General features: G+C 47.5%; 2 protein-coding genes across 2 annotated transcripts in view; both read right to left on the reverse strand.

Annotated features, from left to right (window-relative positions):
• Positions 1 to 345, reverse strand: part of rnf208 (ring finger protein 208) — a 2,467-nt gene extending 2,122 nt beyond the window's left edge. The window contains exon 1 of the mRNA XM_033049266.1: positions 1 to 345. This exon is cut by the window's left edge and continues 2,122 nt beyond it. The gene's annotated coding sequence lies outside the window, so the exon portion shown is untranslated.
• The window catches only part of LOC116991008, a 75,207-nt gene that overhangs the window by 36,013 nt on the left and 15,481 nt on the right, over positions 1 to 23,713 (reverse strand). The gene's annotated exons all lie outside the window — the stretch shown is intronic.

Consider the following 23,713-nt stretch of genomic DNA (forward strand, 5'->3'; position numbering starts at 1 on the left):
TCCTCTCCCCGGCAGTGTGTGTCTTGGTGTTGTCAGTAAGGGCAGTGCCTGCCCTGCAGTGTGTTTTCTCGCTCCCCCTCTGCCTCTTGCAGCCTCCTGTTTACCTCGGATGGCAGTGTTATCTGCAGCAGCACCGCAGTGTTGCAGCAAGCTCACGTTTCTCTCCTTCAGCACAGTGTGATGGCTCCAGGCCCCAGTCCTCCAGCACAGGCTGGCTCTGCAACTGAAGATAACCTCTGTGGCTTGCCTTCTTCATTCATCTGTCTAACCTTCAAACAGCTCCTGCCGTGGTGCAATCAATGCTGAGAAAGCAGAGGATGCTGCTAGTGCCATTTCCTTCCTGAGTCACAGTGGCTCGGTGGTGATACTGCAACACACAGCAGCAGCAGCAGCAGCTATTCTCCCCAGCACTTCACACCCTCCTAGTCAGCCAGGTCACCTCTATATACTTCACACTTAACCCCTCCATTCTCCTCTATCAATGCTCATTGCTTTCTCCTGCCACACACTCTTTCACTTCATAGGCAATTATGAAATGAAACTATATTTGTTCCGAGGCGCCTTAGAAGTTAAGACTGTCTGAAATGTTTTACTCTCAAAATTTCCTAACACATTAATGTTTACTGAGAATTTGTGAACATTAGAATCTTAAATTCAAAATGAGCTTGAAAGAGTCCCATGAGTGCTGCAAGGAGCAGTGAAAGCAAATGTTAATTCACTCGGACATGAAGGGACAGTTTTCAAAGAGCAGGAGAGAAAACAAGGTAAATGAACAAACTGTGCAACTGATACACAGTATGTTTCAGTAACTGATTGTGGCATCCACCCCTTCCCGCCTTCAGCAGAGACCGTTCCCTCCATAACTTCCTGGTTAACTTGTCTCTTCCCACCCAAACCACCACCTCCCCAGGTACCACAGGAGATGCAACACCCGTCCCTGTACCTCCCCCCTCGACTCTGTCCAGGGACCCCGACAGTCCTTTCAGGTTCACTTGCACCTCCTCCAACCTCATCTACGGTATCTGCTGTTCATGATGTGGACTCTTATACACCGGCGAGACCAAACGCAGAGTGGATGATTGTTTTGTTGAACACCTTCGCTCAGTCCGCCTGGATCTACCTGATCTCCCGGTTGCCAAACACTTTCATTCCCCCTCCCATTCCCACACAGAACTTTTTGTCCTAGGCCTCCTCCATTGTCAGAGTGAAGCTAAATGTAAATTGGAGCATCTCACATTTCGTTTGGGCAGCTTACACCCCAGTTGTATCAATACTGATTTCTCTAACTTCAAACACCCCTACATTCCCTCTCTCCATCCCTCCCCCGCCCGTCGTACCCAGATTCTCGTTCTCACCAAGCAAACAGTTAACAATGGCCTTTATCATCGTTACTTTTTTGCATATTTCATTCTACAGTATATCTCTCCCCATCACCGTCTATATCCCTTTCCCAGAAGGGTCTCGACCCGAAACGTCACCCATTCCTTCTCTCCAGGCATGCTGCCTGTCCCGCGGAGTTGCTACAGCATTTTGAGTCTATCTTTGGCAAATGACAATGTTCTTCAGTGGTATGGGAGAGGGAGCAGTAGACCAACCACTACCAGCGATATTTCAGAATGCTTGCTGGATTACCAGTGTTATGGTGGGACATTTGTTGGAGAGAGGTGTTGTATTTACGGGGATCTTGGTGGGTGGGGGCTGTGGCCGTGGCAAAGACTATAACCATCAACATTCAACTGTCTTAGCACCGAGCAGATGATTCTCTCTCTGCCACCTCTGGGTGAACTTTACACCAGCATCAGAGCTGCTCATTAGGACTAGAGAAGATAGAGCCTCATCAACTGTACTGTTCCGTGTCACATACTGTATGTAAGAAATTTAATTTTCTCCCAATCATCAGAACATCTGATGACTTAACAAGTAGAAACAATGAAACTGCAGATGCTGATTTACCAAAAAAAAGCACAAAGTGCAGGAGTAACTCAGCGGGTCAGGCAGCATCTCTGGAGAACATGGATCCAAAACATGACATAGAAACATAGAAACATAGAAAGTAGGTGCGAGAGTAGACCACCAGGTCCGTCGAGCCCGCACCGCCATTCGCTCATGGCTGAACACTAAACAGACACACTTACCCACAAACAGTAGACACAAGACACAGAACACAAGACACTACCCTCCCCTTTATACCGCTATCACCCCTCTCCACCCCAAAAACCTCGTGATCTCCTGGGAGAGGCAAAAAACCGGATAAAAACCCAGGTCCAATTCGGGAAAAAAATCCGGGAAATTCCTCTCCGACCCCAATCCAGGCGATCGACACTTGTCCAGGAGATCACTCAGGTCTTACTATACTAACCATACCTAGGTCCATATCCCTGCCCTCTCCCCGTAGCCCCTTATCCCCTTGGCAGCTAAAAAACCATCTATTTTAGTCTTAAATATATTTAAAGTTTCTGCTTCCACTGCTCCCTGGGGCAGTGAATTCCATAAATTAACCACCCTCTGGTGACCTATCCATGTTCATCAAAGATGTTGTCTGAACCTACCAACTTCAGTTTCTTTACTTGGTAGTTAAAGTCACAACTTTATTTCATGTCAGTAGCTAATTATATTCTTGGCAGACCACAGACTCACTGAGTCATAGAATCTACCACTGATCATGTCGATTCACCCAGGCTGTACTCAGTGTGAGATGGTTTTTACATTGAACAGTTGAAGCATCAGTGAGGAATGACTGGTGATTTGTTAATATGTTATTGTACTTGTTAATAAAACTTCTCAAACTGTATCTGCCAACTTACATCCTTTGTTCTGCTCTTATTGACCATATCAAAGTGGAGCGGCAATTGATCCAAATTTATATCAACTGCAAACAATCTTGAAATGGAAACTTATTCTGCATTGTGGGTTTTGTTGTTGTGGGGTGTGTTGTGTTGTGGGCATGTAGGGTGTTATGTGTTAGTGCGTACGTGTTTAGGAGTGGGCTGAGGGGTGAGGGGTGCAATGCGTGCTGTGAGAGGGGTGTATGCATGGGTGTTATGAATAAGTAAGAGTGTTGCTGAATTCACATATCTTGAAAGGTCATGATAGTTTATCAGAACTTTATAAAGATTCTTCATTCTGCATTACTCCATGCACCTTGGAGTGTCGCTTCTGTAGACGAGAATTCCAGCCTTCTCTTGCCGTTACAGGCTTATTGCCCACACTCTGCCCACCACCTCTGCCACATCTCCCCTCAGGCATTGAATTCATTCATGGTCTCTCTCTGTGAACCTTGGGACCTCTCCCTCCCTGGACAACATTGCTGTCTGTCTGATTTTGTTGTCTGTCTGCACAGAGAGTGTACAATGTGTACAATGTGGGGCTGGAGCCTTACTCTGATCACTGCCAAGCAGTTTCACTTTAGTTTATTGTCATGTGTACCGATGTACAATGAAAAGCCTTTGTTGCTTGCTAACCAGTCAGTGGAAATGTACTTGACTTGTTACACGTGCACGCACACACACACCAACACACACACACACACACACACCAACACACACACCAACATATGCACACACACCAACACGCACACACACACACCAACACACACACCAACATATGCACACACACCAACACGCACACACACACACCACACACACCCACTCACACACACCACACACACACCACACACTCATTCCACACACCCCACACACATACACACCACACAGGCACACCACACACACACACCACACACACACACACACCACACACACAACAACAAAACAAACAAAATACACACACAACACAACAAAACAACAACACCAAACAACACACAAACAAACACAACAAACACACACAAACAACTCACACACACACACACACACACACCAACATATGCACACACACCAACACGCACACACACACACACACACACACCAACACACACACACACACACACCAACACACGCACACATACACACACCAACACACACACATACACACACGCGCACACACACCAACACACGCACACACACACCAACACACGCACACACACACCAACACACGCACACACACACCAACACATGCACACACACACACACCAACACACGCACACACACACCAACACACGCACACACACACCAACACATGCACACACACACACACCAACACACGCACACACACCAACACGCACACCAACACACTCACACACACACCAACACGCATACACCAACACACGCACGCACACACCAACATACGCAGACACACACCAACACACGCGCGCACACACACCAACATACGCACACACACACCAACACACGCGCACACACACACCAACACACGCGCACACATACACCAACACACACGCACACACACACCAACACGCACACACCAACACACGCACACACACACCAACATACGCAAACACACATACCAACACACACGCACACACCAACACGCACACACCAACACACGCACACACACACCAACACGCACACACACACCAACACACTCACATGTGCACCAACATACGCACACGCCAAAACACGCACACACACACACCAACACACACACACAACACGCACACACACCAACACACGCACACACCAACACACGCACACCCACACACGCACACACCAACACACGCACACACACACACACACACCAACACACGCACACCCACAACACACACCCACACGCACACACACACCAACACGTGCTCATACACCAACACACGCACACACCAACACACGCACACCACACACACACCGACACACACATGCACATACACCAACACACGCACACACACCAACACACGCCCACACTCACGCACACACCCTCACCCACATACTCATGCACACATTCACCCACATACTCACGCACACACTCACGCACACACACACAGGAAGGATGGTGTTCTCATCCTGGTAAGCCAGCAGAGAGCCTTCTCTTCAAGAGCAATGAGCAGAGGCAGAGATGGATACATTGTTGATTAGTACGGGTGTCGGGGGTTATGGGGAGAAGGCAGGAGAATGGGGTTAGAAGGGAGAGATAGATCAGCCATGAATGAATGGTGGAGTAGACTTGATGGGCCGAATGGCCTAATTCTGCTCCTACCATTTATGAATTATGAGCAGGGCCAGTTTCTCACTTGGCTCGCGGTTAGGAGCACAGTCACGGAGGTTGGGCAAAGCAAGGCCCTCTCGTGGCACGCAGCAAGACAGGATATAAACAATGCACATTCTTTCCACTGCGATCACAGGAAACATCTCGTCAGACAGGTTTTTGCATAAATGGTCGAGTGGAAATCTTCACTGCTGCGTTAGTATCCCGTGATTATCAAAGGTTGTATTATAAACAGTCATTGGGAGGATGATTTACTTGCAATCTGACAGCTAGGTTTCATTTCTGCAGTGTGACATTGTACATTCACTTCACTGTCTCATTCACAACCCAATTAAAATGAAGATGATTCCAAAGATTGATGGAATCATATCCACTTGTTCTATTATAAAATTACAATTCCTTACATTTTTTCATACAAATAATATCCAAGGTCAGTCTGGCAGGTGGCTATTGCATGAAGTTATTTGAGTGAATAATTCCTGGTCTCAGGTAATTCTCTGCGTCCACTCTAGCCACTGCATGATGGACTGAGGACAGGTAAATGTAACAAAAGGTTGTTCACTCCCTTCTATTAGTTAACTGTTCAGGTCAGTAGCAACCACTGTGTATTCTAATATAAGATAAACATCTGTGCATATACCAGTATCAGATCAATAAAGTCAGGGTATATTACATGAGATGATCAATAGCAGTCAGTTTATATTCTAGAAAAAGATAACTAGAAGTCAGTATATATTCGAGTTGCAGATAAATAGCCAGTGATGTACATACTTGTAAGCACACTAATAGCAGTCACAAAACTTCCAGCATTGGATCAATACCTGGTACCTATTCCAATACAAGATATAAAGCAGTTGGTTAATGTTTTAATATCAGATCAATATAATTCAAAGTGCATCAGTATCAGCCAGTATATAATAGGATTGAAGGAAGGGCCTTAACGTATTTTCAAGAAGATTGGCAAACTTGCGGATTTGCAGAAGCTGTTTAAGCAGCAAGGGATGAGGAAACAATGAAGACAATATACAAGAAAAGGGCAGCTCAGTTAAAGGAGTGACTATGCCTTGAGAAAGGAAGAGGGGAATAGAATTAAATGTCTGTCGCTGAACTTCAGCAACGAGAAATCTTGATGCGGAATCAGTAAATGGCAGATACGTTAAACCAATAACATTGTGTGTCTTCACTGCAGAAACATTTATAAGCTGAGCAAACATAATGGAAAACCAGAAATCTAATAAGAATGATGAACTTAAAACACCTAGTCACTGGAGACAAAGTGAGGGAGAAATGAAGAGGATTAAAAGAAGCAAAAGTGCTTGTACCTGATTGCTTGCATTTGAAATGCAGAGAAAGTACATGCATGTTTAAGAAAGTACTGCAGATGCTGGAAAAATCGTAGGTAGACAAAAATGCTGGAGAAACTCAGCGGGTGAGGCAGCATCTATGGAGCGAAGGAATAGGTGACGTTTCGGGTCGAGACCCTTCTTCAGACATGTACATGCATTAGCATTGTGCTCTGAAAATTGATAGGGATGGGGAACTTGCTCAACTACTCACAGCATAATGATTTGCATAGAAAATATCACATCTTCATATTTGGCAGCGATGCAGGTGGGAAAATGAGATGTCACAAGGACTTGAGAGCTTGCAAAGGGACTTTTGACAGGTTAATCATCTGAGCAGCATGGGAGCAGGAAGTCTGATGTTGTAAATGTAAGGGTATTTACTTTGGTAGAAGGTATTGTAAAACTGCCTGTTTTAAATGGTGATAAACTAGTAAATGTGGGGGCACAGAAATATCTCAGTGTGTTGGTTCAGATGGAGCGTGCACCTTGTTCTGAAGAAGTCAAATGGTATGTTGACCTTTATTGTAAATGGTTTTGGTATGGCTTTATCGACACCACACCTGAAGCATCATGATCAGACTGATCGAAGAACTGGGAAGAGAGAGGGATGGAGAGAGAGGGAAAGCAAGGGTTACTTTAAGTTCGATAAGTCAATGTTCATACCGCTGGGGTGTAAGATGCCCAAGTGAAATATGAGGTGCTGCTCCTCCAATTTGCGCTGGGTCTCACTCTGACAGTGGAGGAGGCCCAGGACAGGAAGGTCAGCGTGGGAATGGGAGGGGGAGTTAAAATATTTAGCAACCAGGAGATCAGGTAGGTTTAGGCGGACTGAGCGGATGCGTTCAGCAAAACGATTGCCGAGCCTGTGCTTGGTCTCTGTTCCCATGCTCCTCACAAAATGAACCCATGTCATCTCCTGCCAGTATCTGATAGCATTTAGTCCTAAACCAGTTGGTGCCCATATTTTAACACAATGCTGCACGTAGATTTCTAGCTCTCTGAACATTAGCCTTGGAGAGGTAAATACCTGAGGATTACACATGACACACCTTACATTAAAGTGCTTAGTCATTTCAGAGTGTTGTATGACATTGTTCAATGTCAAACACTGTCATATTTAATATACACACCAGGCGTAGAGCCAGAAAATAATATGTATATGAAACTCAAATCTATAGGAAATAAAATGATTCCTTAAAGTGTGACAGACAGATACCGCAGAGTTTGATATGAACTGAAAGAGCAACTGAAGAGAAAGATCTAGTGCAAGATTTAGAAAGTATTAAGGGTGGGAATAAGGTGGAAGGCTACCAGGAGAGAGTTCTAGGAAGTGAGGAATTAGTGGCTGAACAAATTCCACTCATTGAAAATGCAAATGTTGGTGCAGAGTAGATGAGTAAGATCTTTGGCGCAAAGGACATGTGTGGATAAATGAGACTGAATAAATAAATGGAAAGGTATGGCCCGTGATGTTGATTCTGAAGTCTGATGAGGAAGGTAACAACTCCTTAAATGGAGAAACAAGGAACTGCAGATGCTGCTTTACGGGGGAAAAAACACAAAAGTGCTGGAGTAAGTCAGCGGATCAGGAGACTCTCTGGAGAACATGGACAGGTGACGTTTTGGGCCAGCACCCTACTTCAGATTAATTGTGGTGGTGGCAGGGTTGGCTAAAGGACAGGTCAACAGATGAGAAATAGATACATTGAAATCAAAGAAAATTTACAGCAGAGGGGGAGACCATCCCACGGTTCAGCTCCCCCTACAGCTCACATCCAAGAACTTTGTTAAGTGGTGTGGGCTGAATTTGAAGCTCAACGCAGACAAGATTAAGGAGTTGGTGGTGGACTTTAGGAGGAGAGGAACACCCCTGTCCCCTGTCTCCATCAATGGTGTGAATGTGCAGTTTACCAGGAAGTACAAATACCTTGGAGTGTGCCTGGACAGTAAACTGGACTGGTCCTGGAACGCTGGGACCCTGTACAAGATCAGACCGAGCCGGCTGTACTTTCTGAGGCGGCCCCACTCCTTCAACGTCTGCAGTAGAGGGCCTATCCCATTTACCCAATTTTTTCGGTGACTTGCCAGCACCCGTCATAGTCGCAGCAGGTTGCTGAAAATCTTCAACATGTTGAAAATCCAGTGGTGACCAGAAAAAGGTACGACTCTGTGGGCGACTACTCACCACCAAACAGGCGTCAGTCACCCTCTGGTATTATTCAAATGAATACGATTACCTCATCTTAAACAGAAGACATTTATTTGTTTATCTTGGTAAACCACCCTTTTGTAAAGAAGGCTATTACTTTGTTTGCAGTAAACACTGGATGTTCAGGTAACTGTGAGCAAGGTGAGAGGGGAGTCAAAGGCATGTCTGCCAGGGCACAGTACATACAGTGGTGATCTGTGCTGCATCTTGGTCATCATTACACAGTCTCTACAGCATACGAGGGGGACTCGCGACAGGCCTGGGTGGGAGGCAAGACAGAGACAGGGCCCGGCCAGAGCTCAGGGAGAACTGTCATATTCAGCTATTAACACAACACGCATACAAACAAACCTATCAATTGGCAACACTCAACACCTCTTCGCCACTCCACTATTCTATAAGATTGTGGTCGATCTGATTACTATCTCAACTCTGCAATCCCATCTATCCACAGTACTCTTGCCCATCAAGAATCCACCGACCACACCTTAAAAATATTCATAGGCCACGCTTCCACTGTTCTTTGAGGAAGCGAGTCATCTTCAAGTTTGCGGATGACACAAAGCTGGGTGGCAGTGTGAGCTGCGAGGAGGATGCTATGAGGCTGCATGGTGACTTGGATAGGTTGGGTGAGTGGGCAGATTCATGGCAGATGCAGCATAATGTGGATAAATGTGAGGTTATCCACTTTGGGGGCAAGAACAGGAAGGCAGATTATTATAGGAAAAGGGGAGGTGCAATGAGACCTGGGTGTGCTTGTACATCAGTCACTGAAAGTAGGCATGCAGGTACAGCAGGCAGTGAAGAAAGCTAATGGCATATTGGCCTTCATTGGCGAGAGGATTTGAGTTTAGGAGCAAGGAGGTCCTACTGCAGTTGTACAGGGCTCTATTGAGACCGCACCTGGAGTATTGTGTGCAGTTTTGGTCTTATAATTTGAAGAAGGTCATTATTACTATTGAGGGAGTGCAACGTAGGTTCACATGGTTAATTCCCGGGATGGTGGGACTGACATATGATGAAAGAATGGGTCGACTGGGCTGGTATTCACTGGAATTTAGAAGGATGAGAGGGTATCTTATAGAAACATATAACATTTTTAAAGGATTGGACAGGCTAGATGCAGGAAAAATGTTCCCGATAATTTGAGGAAGGACATTATTGCTATTGAGGGAGTACAGCGTAGGTTCACCAGGCTAGTTCCTGGGATGGCGGGACTGACATATGATGAAAGAATGGGTTGACTGGGCTTATATTCAATGGAATTTAGAGGGACGAGAGGGGATCTTATAGAAACATATAAAAGTTTTAAATAATTGGACAGGCTAGATGCAGGAAAAATGTTCCCCATGTTGGGGGAGTCCAGAACCAGGGGTCACAGTTTAAGAATAAGGGGTCGGGCATTTAGGACTGAGACGAGGAAACACTTCTTCACCCAGAGAGTTGTGAATCTGTGGAATTCTCTGCCACAGAAGGCAGAGGAGGCCAATTCACTGGATGTTTTCAAGAGAGAGTTATAATTAGCTCTTAGGGCTAAAGGAATCAAGGGGTATGAAGAAAAAGCAGGAACAGGGTACTGATTTTGAATGATCAGCCAAGATCATATTGCATGGCGGTGCTGGTCCGAAGGGCCGAATGGCCTACTCCTGCACCTATTTTCTTTGTTTCTATGTTTCTAGTTCAAAGACTCACGGCCTTCTGAGAGAAAAAAAACATTGCATCCTCTCTAACTGAAACCGTTTGTCAGCAATGACCCCTGGATTTAGATTCTCCAAGACGAAACATCTTCTTCACATCCACCTAATCAAAACACCTCAATTCAAGACACATCACAAGCTTATAAATTCCAAGTTCAGTTCAGTCTAGTTTATTGTCACGTGTACCAAGGTACAGGGAAAAGCTTTTGTTGCGTGCTAACCAGTCAGCGGAAAGACAATACATGATTACAATCGAGCCATTTACAGTGTACAGATGCATGATGAGGGAATAACGTTAAGTGCAATGGGAGAAGAGATTGAAACATGTGTAATATGTGACTGTAGATCTGCTTGTGTGGCTAGCACACAAATAGTCGCCCGGATTTGGCGCCATCTTGGATGATACATGGCTCACCTGTCCAACCTTTCCTCAGGTCGACCTGCATATTCCACATATTGATGGCTCGAAGGGCCAAATGGCCTACTCCTGCACCTATTGTGATAAAACCTTCATTCAAATGCTTTCAATGTTAGTTAAAAAAATTGTGAAGCACTCATTTATATCTATTACAAACCGGTTTAGCATTCTCCTTACAATACCTTGATTGGCCGCCTCCTCCTCACCAATAACCCTTGATATTTATCAGCACCATGACAACCCTAATCTGCTGCTGTACCCTTGCCAACAAGATGACTAAATACAAGCCACACCCAGACGCAGGACATTTCAGCCTGGGCTGGGCCCTGCCCTAGCAAGTGTTAAAGTGAAACAGAACAAGTCTCAATCAGTACCACACTTTGATAAGACACAAAATGTTGGAGCAACTCAACAAGACAGGCATCTCTGGCGAGAAGGAATGGGTGACATTCGGGTTGAGACCCTTCTTCAGTTTGAAGGGTCTCAACCCGAAATGTCACCCATTCCTTCTCTCCAGAGGATGTTGCCTGTCCCGATCCAGATTAAACCAGCATCTGCAGTTCTTTTCTACACATTTTGAGTACAGGTACTACACTTTACCAGGTGTGCCTTGCTGCCCATCAGATAGCTGTGGTTATGGTTATCTATATTATATTACTAAAGCTCTCATCTTGACCACTTCCTGTCTGCGTTGTAATTAAATTTGCGCAAAAACGATCCCCCACAGCGCCACGATTTTTCGCCACCTTACTTACCATTCTCCTCTGCTGCAAGTGTAATAAGTTTTGTTTCGATCGGTGAAATAGTACAAAAGTTATGAAGGTTTTGAAGGTTCCCCCTCCCCCCCTCCCCCCGCACATCCCCCCTCCCCCACACCTCCCCTCCCCCACACACACCCTCCCCAACACCCCCTCCCCAGAGTGGTGGAACATTGCTTTCGGGGAACGGGTTGCGTTGGGGGAACAGGTGAGTGGTGGAATATTGCGTTGGGGAATGGGTTGCGTTGGGAGGGACCAGGCCTCCCATGTGACTGGGACCCAATGGGTGCCACTTAGTCTAGTTATGGCACTAAAGGTAAACGGAATCTTGGTTGAACAATATAGAAAGACAGGTTCACCATAGAACTGTATTTGGTTACTTAACTAATCTGAAGTTAACAAACGTCTCGTAAGATGCAAACATGTATGATTTGGAGGGGGCTTGACAAGGTAAATGCTAAGAGGATATTTCTCCCAGTGGGGTTATCTAGAGGAATATTGCTTCAGAAATAATGATTCAATGATACTTTAGTCACATGTACCTAGCTGCAGTGAAATGCTTTATTTTGCCTACAAGGCGGTAAAACCAGTCAGCAGACCTCACCTCAGCCGTAAGCAAGATACAAAATGCAGACAGTGAGAAGGAAAGAGAGGATCATGAATCATTGGAATTTTCCAGAGCTGCTGCCGACATGCTGGCGGCAGGTTCCACGCTTTTACTGCCGTTACTTTACATTTCCAAACATCGGCAGTTACAGTATTTGGTTTTCATCGTTTGAATTTAACCCATTTTAAGTACCTCGGTTGTTCACTGATCTGCTACCCGAAATAGAGAAATGCTTAGTTGTAATGTCAAACAACAAACATACGGGGTGGGGAGTGGGAAGAGGGGTGAGGAGCGGGGCGGGGAGAGGGGTGGGGAGTGGGGTGGGAGAGGGGTGGGGAGAGGGGTGGAAGGGGTGGGGAGAGAGGTGGGGAGAGGGGTGGGACGAGGTGGGGAGAGGGGTGGGAGGGGTGGGGAGAGGGGCGGGGGGAGAGGGGTGGGACGGGGTGGGGAGAGAGGTGGGAGAGGGGGCGAGAAGGGGGTGGCGGGTTAGTCCTTTGGTATTTTTAGGGGTGGGGGGAGGGCTTTTTTTATCTCGATGGCTTTTCTCCTTTGGAATCAGTTCAGATTGGGAGCACAAGCTGCAGCTTGTTTGTGACATTTATGAAAGGTTATTTGCATCTACCTCCACCCACCCACTGAGGTTCAGTAAACATCAACTCCTTGCTTAACAATAAGAAATCAATCTTAGTCTGAAAATTTCCATTGATCCGTGGCCGCGTGATTTACCAGGTCCGAGTTCCAGATTTGCATTGGACTCAGTGAGAAATGCTCCCTGACATGACTTGAATAGCTTTGGTCTAATTATATGGCTCAAATTGGCAAACATCCATACTGAATATGTTACAATGACCAGGATGCTGACAAATCAGTAAGGAACTGAGTTAATAGTTTTCTTATAAAGCAATAGAGAAATACAGCACGGAAACAGGCCCTTTGGCCCACTGAGTCCACGCCAACCATCAATGACCCATTCACACTAATCCTATAAGACTTCATGCTCATAAGTTCCAGGAGCAGAATAAGGCCATTCGGCCCACAAAGTCTACTCTGCCATTCAATCATGGCTGATCTATCTCTTGCTCCCAATCCCATTCTCCTGCCTTCTCCCTGTAACCCCTGACACCCGTACTAATCAAGAATCTATCTATCTCTGCCTTAAAAATATCCATTGACTTGGCATCCACAGCCTTCTGATACCCGACATGAAGGACATTAAATCCCAGCAGATGCCTTGGCGTGGGGAAGGCAACATCTCAGGACAAGCCCCAATAAATCCCAGCGTTGTAACACGGCAGTGGTGTTGCACAGGGAAAACCAACGTCTCAATGCCAAAGGAATACCTTGGAGATAGACACCGAGTGCTGGAGTAACTCAGTGGGTCAGGCAGCATCTGTGGAGAACATCATGGATAGGTGATGTTTCACAGAGTGCTGGAGTAACTCAGCGGGTCAGGCAGCATCTGTGGAGAACATCATGGATAGGTGATGTTTCACAGAGTGCTGGAGTAACTCAACGAGACAGGCAGCATCTGGGGAGAGAAGGAATGGGTGACGTTTCGGGTCGAGACCAGAAGGGAAACGTCACCCATTCCTTCTCTCCACAGATGCTGCCTCACCCGCTGAGTTTCTCCAGCATTTTGTGCCTAACTCACACCAAGGGAACAGGCCACATGCGTCATAGGTGTGGGCCGGTGTTTATGTTGCACAAACTACCCCTCCCACTTCAATCCATCGCTCCCTCCCTCTGTCCCCCTCTCCCCACACACACACACGCATCATTCCAACAGGCAGACGTGGCCCTGATACCGCCTCCGTCGGCGCTGCCTGCACTCTGTGCAGCCAGGCCAGGTGTGCGTTTGTGGGCGGATTAAAGGGGAGGGTTGCGGCAAGCAGCACTGGGTGTGCCGGCAGTCCTCGGCGTTTACATCGCACCTGGAAATAGTTCGTGCATCGCGGCGGGCGGACAGACAGGACGTGGAGAAGCTCCAGGCTGTTGTCAGACAATAACACAGCAACGGAGAGGCAGAGACTGGGCTCGGGGGCCAGAGAAGCTGCGATCACCGACATGTCTGTGGGCAGCGACTAGACGCTTCCCCGGGAGAGAGACGAGCGTGAAGCGGCCGGAACGATGAGCTTGGAGAACCCCTACTCGGGCAATAACATCTCGGTCAAGCCTTACTTTGCCAACCAGGGCTTTGAGCCGGATCCCGAGTCCGGGCCCGGGCCTCCCGGAGAGTTGAAGAAGTTCCCACTGGGAGCAGGAACGGGCCCGGTGCAACAGAACGGGGCGGCGGACAGGACACGGCCGGTGCTCGCCAACCCGTACGGGTCCATCTACCGGTCGACGGCGGGCGGGCCGGGGCCGGGGAACGGCAGCAGCGAGGAGGAGGAAGCCGGGCGGCCGTGTCCGTGTTGCCGGCGGGGCGGTTACTGTGCTTGTTGCCGCCTTTGCCTCATCTCCTGAGCGGGAACCGCCCGCTGCAAACTCCGGCCGGGGTGCGGGTGGGATAGCAGAGCGGAGAGGGCGCCGAGAGAGTGGCCGCACGAACAGCCGGAGCGGAGCTCTCCTCTCTCCCATACTATCCCGCCGCCAGCGGGGGCCCAGTCCCACACACTGATCCGAGTAGTTGCTCTGTGATTTCCTGCTTGTGACGGTCTACCTTTGATCCACGACGTTACTGCTACAGGTTGGATGGACACGTCGCCGCTCCCCTGGGTTTAACGTTGAGGATCACCGCACCCACCCGGGGCTGGAGCCGCGCTGTGCCCATGTATCTGTCTTGTCAACAATGTCCACTCCAGGGCTCTACGGCCCGCTTTGATGAGACACCGTGCATGGACCTCACTGCCTACAGGTCCAAGTGTTGGAGTGGGTGATCCAGGTGCAGGGGGTGCGACGCATGTCTGACACAGTCGCCCACTGTATTCCCCTGTGCTCGGTAATCCCACATGGATAGGCGGGATCAATCACACTGTACAAAGTTCAATGGCTGGTCCGAAGAAGGGTCTCAACCTGAAGCGTCACACATTCCTTCTCTCCAGAGACACTGCCTGAGCCGTCGAGTTACTCCAGCACTTTGTGCCAAATGTGGCAATGAAGACACATTCTGTGACTACACTGAAGTTCCAGCTGATCTGCGGGCTCAAGACTGTGGATTCCAGGTGGCACAATCATTGGGCTCGCCAGCCCGGCTCAGTGGGAAGCAGGGATTAATAGGCTTTTCTGCTGCCAGATGCTGAGAAACTTCTAAAACCCGCCTTGGCTCCTGGTGCAGGTGGTGAAGGTGCCACCATTAGAGATGTTGGGGGCAGGTGAACTGTTGGTAATGTTCTGCCCACACTGTCACTTGGACCAGGCAGCAGATGGAGCTGCCCGGCATGAAGAGTGGTTCATGTGCTCACAGGCCATTGGGAGGAGGGTGTGGTTTGCACAATAGTTCAAGGAGACATAGTGGGGGAATGGGATTGAGCAGAGGGCCAGCATGGACTCGATGGGCCAAATAACATCCTGTGTTGTAAGTGAATATGTTTCTGTAATTTTGAGAACAGATAGCAGATAAAGCCAGACCAACCCACACGCGCGCACACAATGTAAATAATTCTGAAACCAATGGACTTAACTTCAGGTCTGTGGTGACCAATACCTGAGTGCCTGCCCTTGGTGTGTGCAAGTGGGACATCTCCAACTGTTCAACCTGATCCTGCTGACTTTCTGCTCAAGTTACACAGCTCCCTTTGTACCTTGAAGTAATAAGCCTTTTACTTGCCAAATGTTGTCAGGGTTTGGAGGAAGTAGCTGCATTTATAGAGTCAAGTTCAAGGTGACATAGGCTGTGTGCCAAATTAAGGACTTCTGACATGTAACAGTTGCACAGAATGAGACTGCCATCTCCATCTGATTCAGCAATGTGATAATGACAAGAACATATTTTGCTATAGTTAGTTTTATGATGATTATCGGCCAGGTCTCTGGGTGACCCCTTTCTTGTCATCGTTGCTGTTTCAGCAGAATTAAGCCATTCGGTCCCATTCTCCTGCCTTCTTCCCATAACCCCTGACTAATCAAGAATCTGTCAATCTCTGCCTTACAATATCCATTGACTTGGTCTCCACAGCTGTCTGGGGCAATGAATTCCACAGATTCACCACCCTCTGAATGAAGAAATTCCTCCTCATCTCCTTCCTAATGGTACACACCATTATCCTGAGGCCGTGGCCTCCAGTCCTAGATTCTCCCACTAGTGGAAACACCCTCTTCACGTCCACTCTATCCAGTGGCAGCTTGCCTTATTTTGTACAACAGCAGAGTGGAATTTCCTCACATCAAACAGAAAAGGCAGAAGAAGCCTTTGTCTCATCTTAACTGACAGACAGTCCTTCTATTAGTGCGGGTCACTTGGTCCTTCACCCCTGCCTAGCATCGCAGGAGTCCCTCGGTACTGCACTGGAATGTCATCTTGGATTGTAGTCCCAAGCCTCTGACCTCTGTTTATCATGGCCTTCTGCCTCCAATGACAGTGCTGCACTAGAGCTTGAATTTTTTTACATTTTATTGTTGGTTCGGTTTGGGGTTATTTCTGCTTTAATGTCAGATATTTTCAATTACTTAAAAAGACCTTCATATTTTAGAATTACAAATAAATTGACAAAAATAAAATGTTCATATTCAAGTAATTCACTGCAGTCTCCATTTCTAATCGGAGATGTTTCTTGAGCAAAATAAAATAAAATCATGCAAAAAAAAAAATGCTTGGTCAGTAAACTGTTTACAATATCAATAATTTTGGAAATTGCATGCTTAAACCAAAATGCTAGCCTGATATTGTGGAATATAATGACATCAAGGATTAATTGGTGTTTCAACAAAAGAGTTTTGGCACCAAAGGATGAGAAAGATCTAATTTCTGTTTATGATCTGTCAACGTTGCTAAAGTTTCATCCTTATATATTAGTGACGGGTTTGAGAAGCTGATGCACAGGGCCCAGCCCCTTGGTGGGAGGAGGATCTTGTAGTCCTTTCCCCACAAAGTCTTTGCCGTGGCTGCACTGAGCTTCAGTGTGTCCCTACAATGTGCATGTTGGCAGCATTCACTTGCAGACACATCCTTCCAATGAAAGACCAACAAGTCTCGGGGAGACCCAAGTGCCTGTACACCAGATTACTGATCTCGCAGCACCAGCCAATGCCTACCTCTAAATGTGTCTCTCAGAACAGCCAGTAGAGTCCTGCCTTATGCAGCCGCTAAGGAGAACCTTGACAAAGACCACTACGTTTCTTTTCAGATCTTGGGGGCAGCACAGTGGTGCAGCGGTAGAGCTACTGCCTCACAGCGCCAGAGAGCCGGGTCTCTGACTATGGGTGCTGTCTGTATGGAGTTTGTATGTTTTCCACTTGACCATGTGGGTTCCTCTGTGTGACAATAGACAGTAGGTGCAGGAGTAGACCATTCGGCCCTTCGAGCCAGCACCGCCATTCAATGTGATCATGGCTGATCATCCCCAATCAGTACCCCGTTCCTCCCTTCTCCCCATATCCCCTGACTCCACTATCTTTAAGAGCCCTATCTAGCTCTCTCTTGAAAGTATTCAGAGAACCAGCCTCCACCACCCTCTGAGGCAGAGAATTCCACAGACTCACAACTCTCTGAGAAAAAGTATCTCCTCGTCTCTGTTCTAAATTGCTTACCCCTTATTCTAAAACTGTGGCCCCTGGTTCTGGACTCCCCAACATCGGGAACATGTTTCCTGTCTCTAGAGTGTCCAAACCCTAAACAATCTTATGTTTCAATAAGATCCCAGATTGAGTGTCCAGCTGTGTGTGAAGGGTCTGACAGGGAGGGAGGGTTCTTCCTGCCACCAGTGAAGCCAGCCACATAAAAACACTTGGTGTTTGCGACTCAAGCTACACATCATGAAGGTGGTTTTGTTGGGAACGTGTCTGTCTGCCCCTTCCCTGGACATCTGTACATCACATCCCTACAGTCATGATCCATTTTGAATCTCCAGATGAAGTGGAACATGGTTTAGGGGACGTTGGTGGCGTGAGTGCCACCTGTCACAGTCCCCTGAAGGGCGGCATAGTGGCGCAGCGGTAGAGTTGCTGCCTCACAACACAGTGGCGTAGCGGTAGAGTTGCTGCTTTATAGCGCAGTGGTAGAGTTACTGCCTTACAGCACAGTGGTAGAGTTACTGCCTTACAGCACAGTGGCGCAGTGGTAGAGTTACTGCCTTACAACACAGTGGTAGAGTTACTGCCTTACAGCACAGTGGCACAGCGGTAGAGTTGCTGCCTTACAGCACAGTGGCACAGCGGTAGAGTTGCTGCCTTACAGCACAGTGGCACAGCGGTAGAGTTACTGCCTTACAGCACAGTGGCGCAGTGGTAGAGTTACTGCCTTACAACACAGTGGTAGAGTTACTGCCTTACAGCACAGCGGTAGAGTTGCTGCCTTACAGCGCAGTGGCACAGCGGTAGAGTTACTGCCTTACAGCGCAGTGGCACAGAGGTAGAGTTGCTGCCTTACAGCACAGTGGCACAGCGGTAGAGTTGCTGCCTTACAGCACAGTGGCACAGCGGTAGAGTTACTGCCTTACAGCACAGTGGCGCAGTGGTAGAGTTACTGCCTTACAACACAGTGGTAGAGTTACTGCCTTACAGCACAGTGGCACAGCGGTAGAGTTGCTGCCTTACAGCACAGTGGCACAGCGGTAGAGTTGCTGCCTTACAGCACAGTGGCACAGTGGTAGAGTTACTGCCTTACAGCACAGTGGTAGAGTTACTGCCTTACAGCACAGCGGTAGAGTTGCTGCCTTACAGCGCAGTGGCACAGCGGTAGAGTTACTGCCTTACAGCGCAGTGGCACAGAGGTAGAGTTGCTGCCTTACAGCACAGTGGCACAGCGGTAGAGTTGCTGCCTTACAGCACAGTGGCACAGCGGTAGAGTTGCTGCCTTACAGCACAGTGGCACAGCGGTAGAGTTACTGCCTTACAGCACAGTGGCGCAGTGGTAGAGTTACTGCCTTACAACACAGTGGTAGAGTTACTGCCTTACAGCACAGTGGCACAGCGGTAGAGTTGCTGCCTTACAGCACAGTGGCACAGCGGTAGAGTTGCTGCCTTACAGCACAGTGGCACAGTGGTAGAGTTACTGCCTTGCAGCACAGTGGTAGAGTTACTGCCTTACAGCACAGCGGTAGAGTTGCTGCCTTACAGCACAGTGGCACAGCGGTAGAGTTACTGCCTTACAGCGCAGTGGCACAGAGGTAGAGTTGCTGCCTTACAGCACAGTGGCACAGCAGTAGAGTTGCTGCCTTACAGCACAGTGGCACAGCGGTAGAGTTACTGCCTTACAGCACAGTGGCGCAGTGGTAGAGTTACTGCCTTACAACACAGTGGTAGAGTTACTGCCTTACAGCACAGTGGCACAGCGGTAGAGTTGCTGCCTTACAGCACAGTGGCACAGCGGTAGAGTTTCTGCCTTACAGCACAGTGGCACAGTGGTAGAGTTACTGCCTTACAGCACAGTGGTAGAGTTACTGCCTTACAGCACAGCGGTAGAGTTGCTGCCTTACAGCGCAGTGGCACAGCGGTAGAGTTACTGCCTTACAGCGCAGTGGCACAGAGGTAGAGTTGCTGCCTTACAGCACAGTGGCACAGCGGTAGAGTTGCTGCCTTACAGCACAGTGGCACAGCGGTAGAGTTACTGCCTTACAGCACAGTGGCACAGCGGTAGAGTTGCTGCCTTACAGCGCAGTGGCACAGTGGTAGAGTTGCTGCCTTACAGCGCAGTGGCACAGCGGTAGAGTTACTGCCTTACAGCACAGTGGCACAGCGGTAGAGTTGCTGCCTTACAGCACAGTGGCACAGCGGTAGAGTTACTGCCTTACAGCACAGTGGCACAGCGGTAGAGTTGCTGCCTTACAGCACAGTGGCACAGCGGTAGAGTTACTGCCTTACAGCACAGTGGTAGAGTTGCTGCCTTACAGCGCAGTGGCACAGCGGTAGAGTTACTGCCTTACAGCGCAGTGGCACAGCGGTAGAGTTACTGCCTTACAGCACAGTGGCACAGAGGTAGAGTTGCTGCCTTACAGCACAGTGGTAGAGTTACTGCCTTACAGCGCAGTGGCACAGCGGTAGAGTTACTGCCTTACAGCACAGTGGCACAGCGGTAGAGTTGCTGCCTTACAGCGCAGTGGCACAGCGGTAGAGTTACTGCCTTACAGCACAGTGGCACAGAGGTAGAGTTGCTGCTTTACAGCGCAGTGGTAGAGTTACCCATTTTCTCACCCACTCGCTATACACGGGAGGCAATTTACAGAGGTCTTTTAACCTACAAACCCGCACGTCTTTAGGATATCGGGAATACAGAGCACCCGGCCAAATCCCACACAGGAAGAGGGAGCCGTGCAAACCTGCCAGTTTCTACAAACCAGAGTCAGATTCAAATCTTGGTCTCAAGCTCTGAGGCAGCAGCTCTACCAGATTTCTTCCTACATTCCAAAGATGTACAGGTTTATGCGTTAATTGGCTTTGGTAAAGATTGTAGATTATCTCTCGTGTAAAGGGTACTGCTAGTGCATGTGCCATGTACAGCAACAGCAAGAGCACCTTGCACCTGATTAGATTAGATTAGATAGCCTTTATTGTCATTCAGACCGAAGTCTGAACGAAATTGAAGCAGTCATACATACAATACAATACAATAAAAAACAACAATAAACACATATTAACATCCACCACAGTGAGTCCACCCAACATCTCCTCACTGTGATGGAGGCAAAAGTCTTAGGTCTCCAGTCTCTTCCCTCCTCTTCTCCTTCTGCGCTGAGGCGATACCCTGCCAGAGGGAGAGAGTGTTCCCACATTACTAACCTGTTTCATCTTGACTGCCCATTCCATCCGGAGAAATGTTCAACAAAAAGTCTGATTATCGGATTAATATTGGCTACATGGAAATTACACAAAAACCTTAATGTACACTGAGATATATAATGAATTATTATTTTTATTGGTTGGTGACCCAATGACAGCACTTTATAAAAATAAGCCATTCGTACAGCCATAAAGTACAAAGCCATTTGTGCGTGTCTGCTCTTTGATGTCCAATCCAATTAATCTCACAGCTCAAACAATTAACAGTCCCTTACTGCTTGTCATATTTTTTTGAAGATGCAGGAATGTTATGAGTTAAAACCATGCAAACAAAATTAACGATTACAAGGGGAAGTTGGGAGAAATAATTACTTGGAGATATTTGCAGAATGGAGCGCTGCACACGCAAACGGCATGGACATCTGTCATAGTTAGAACATGCTGGAAACACTCAGCAACACGCAACAGGTCAGGTAACGTTTGTTAACGCTTCAAGTCAAAGATCATCCATCAGAACAGGGAAAGAGAATCAAGTTCAGTAAAGGGAGAGTCTAGAGCCAGAGGGCACAGCCTCAATAAAAGGACACACCTTTAGGAAGAAGATGATGAATTATTCTTTAGTCAGAAGGTGGTGAATCCGGAATTCATTGCCACACACGGCTGTGGAGGCCAAGTCAATGGGTGTTTTTAATGTAGAGATTGGTTGGTTCCTGATCAGTGAGGGTGTCTTAGAAACATAGAAAATAGGTGCAGGAGTAGGCCATTCGGCCCTTCGAGCCTGCACCGCCATTCAATATGATCATGGCTGATCATCCAACTCAGTATCCTGTACCTGCCTTCTCTCCATACCCCTGATCCCTTTAGCCACAAGGGCCACATCTAACTCCCTCTTAAATATAGCCAATGAACTGGCCTCAACTACCTTCTGTGGCAGAGAATTCCAGAGATTCACCACTCTCTGTGTGAAAAAGGTTTTCCTCATCTCGGTCCTAAAAGATTTCCCCCTTATTCTTAAACTGTGACCCCTTGTTCTGGACTTCCCCAACATCGGGAACAATCTTCCTGCATCTAGCCTGTCCAACCCCTTAAGAATTTTGTAAGTTTCTATAAGATCCCCCCTCAATCTTCTAAATTCTAGCGAGTACAAACCGAGTCTATCCAGTCTTTCTTCATATGAAAGTCCTGACATCCCAGGAATCAGTCTGGTGAACCTTCTCTGTACTCCCTCTATGGCAAGAATGTCTTTCCTCAGATTATGAGACCAAAACTGTACGCAATACAGTGTCAAAGGTTATGTGGAGAAGGCAGGAGAAAGGGATTGATAGGGAAAGATAGATCAGCCACGACTGAATGGTGAGGTAGATGTGATGGGCTAAATGGCCTAATACTGCTTGTATGTCTTATGGTCTGAAGTCAGCTTTAAGTTTGCTGCATGTCAGAAGCGGAGAGGTGAGGGAGGGATAGTCAGGACAAATGGAGTTAGTGGATGCCAGGGTTGCTGAGCTGATTCCATAAGTAAATGGAGCTGCCAATTTGAATAGATTATTGAGGATAATTAGAAAGGGAAAAATAAACATAAGTACATGTAAAGCTTTGACAGCAGCTCTCACTGGTGTGAAATTTGAAATAGAGTTTAGTTTAATGTCACGTGTGCTGAGATAGTGAGTTGTTTGCTATCCAGTTAGCGGAAAGACTATATGTGATTACAATCCAGCCGGCCTCAGTGTACATGATAAAGAGAATAACGTTTAGTTCAAGATAACGTCCAGTAAAGTCCGATTACAGATAGCCTGAGGATGTCCAATGAGGTAGATGGGAGGTTGGGGAAAGGGGGAAGTCTGTGTTTAAAATTACAGGTGGATAGTTATAGCAAAATGGCCAGTTCCAATACAGGCTGAAAAATACAGCTGTCTGAAATAGTTGAATTGAGTCGTGAAGACTCCACATGGGGGCAACTCACAGCATGAGACTGGCTCACTGAAACTGACACAGCAGCACTACCTGCTATTGTGCAACGCTGCTGTCTCTGTGAATTGAAAGTCTTCTCTGAATTTTGAAGTAAAATAAAGGAATATAACTGGTAGGAGATGGGGGGGGGGAGGGGAAGGTAGAAATGGGTGCACATTAGGTGCGGCACAGGGAAGGGATAAGGAAACAAGGGGGAGAGTGTGAGTAGATTAGTTGTATTAAATTGAAGAATTCTAACATGCTCTTTCCACCTCTTTTTTTGGGTGTGCACTAATTTCTCCTTTTCTCCTTCCCCCTATCCTCTTCCGCCTATATTCTTTCCTCTAGTCTCACAATTCATGCCTCTTTTATTCTTATTTCTTTATCTCCCACTTTTTGTCTTTTCATCTCTGGCCTTTGTCCAACTATCTGCCAATCAAACCACCCCACCCTCACCTGTATCCACCCATCACTCGCCAGGCTTTGTCCTGTCCCACCTCTCTTCCAGCTTTGTCCCCACCCCCACCACAATCAGTCTGAAGCAGGGTCCACACCTGAAACATCACCTATCCATGTTCTCCAGAGACGCTGCCTGACCCGCTGAGTTACTCCAGCACTCTGTGAAACGTCACCTATCCATGTTCTCCACAGATGCTGCCTGACCCGCTGAGTTACTCCAGCACTCTGTGAAACGTCACCTATCCATGTTCTCCACAGATGCTGCTTGACCCGCTGAGTTACTCCAGCACAC

This window comes from Amblyraja radiata, chromosome 32 (assembly GCF_010909765.2).
Source record: "Amblyraja radiata isolate CabotCenter1 chromosome 32, sAmbRad1.1.pri, whole genome shotgun sequence".
NCBI lineage: Eukaryota > Metazoa > Chordata > Chondrichthyes > Rajiformes > Rajidae > Amblyraja > Amblyraja radiata.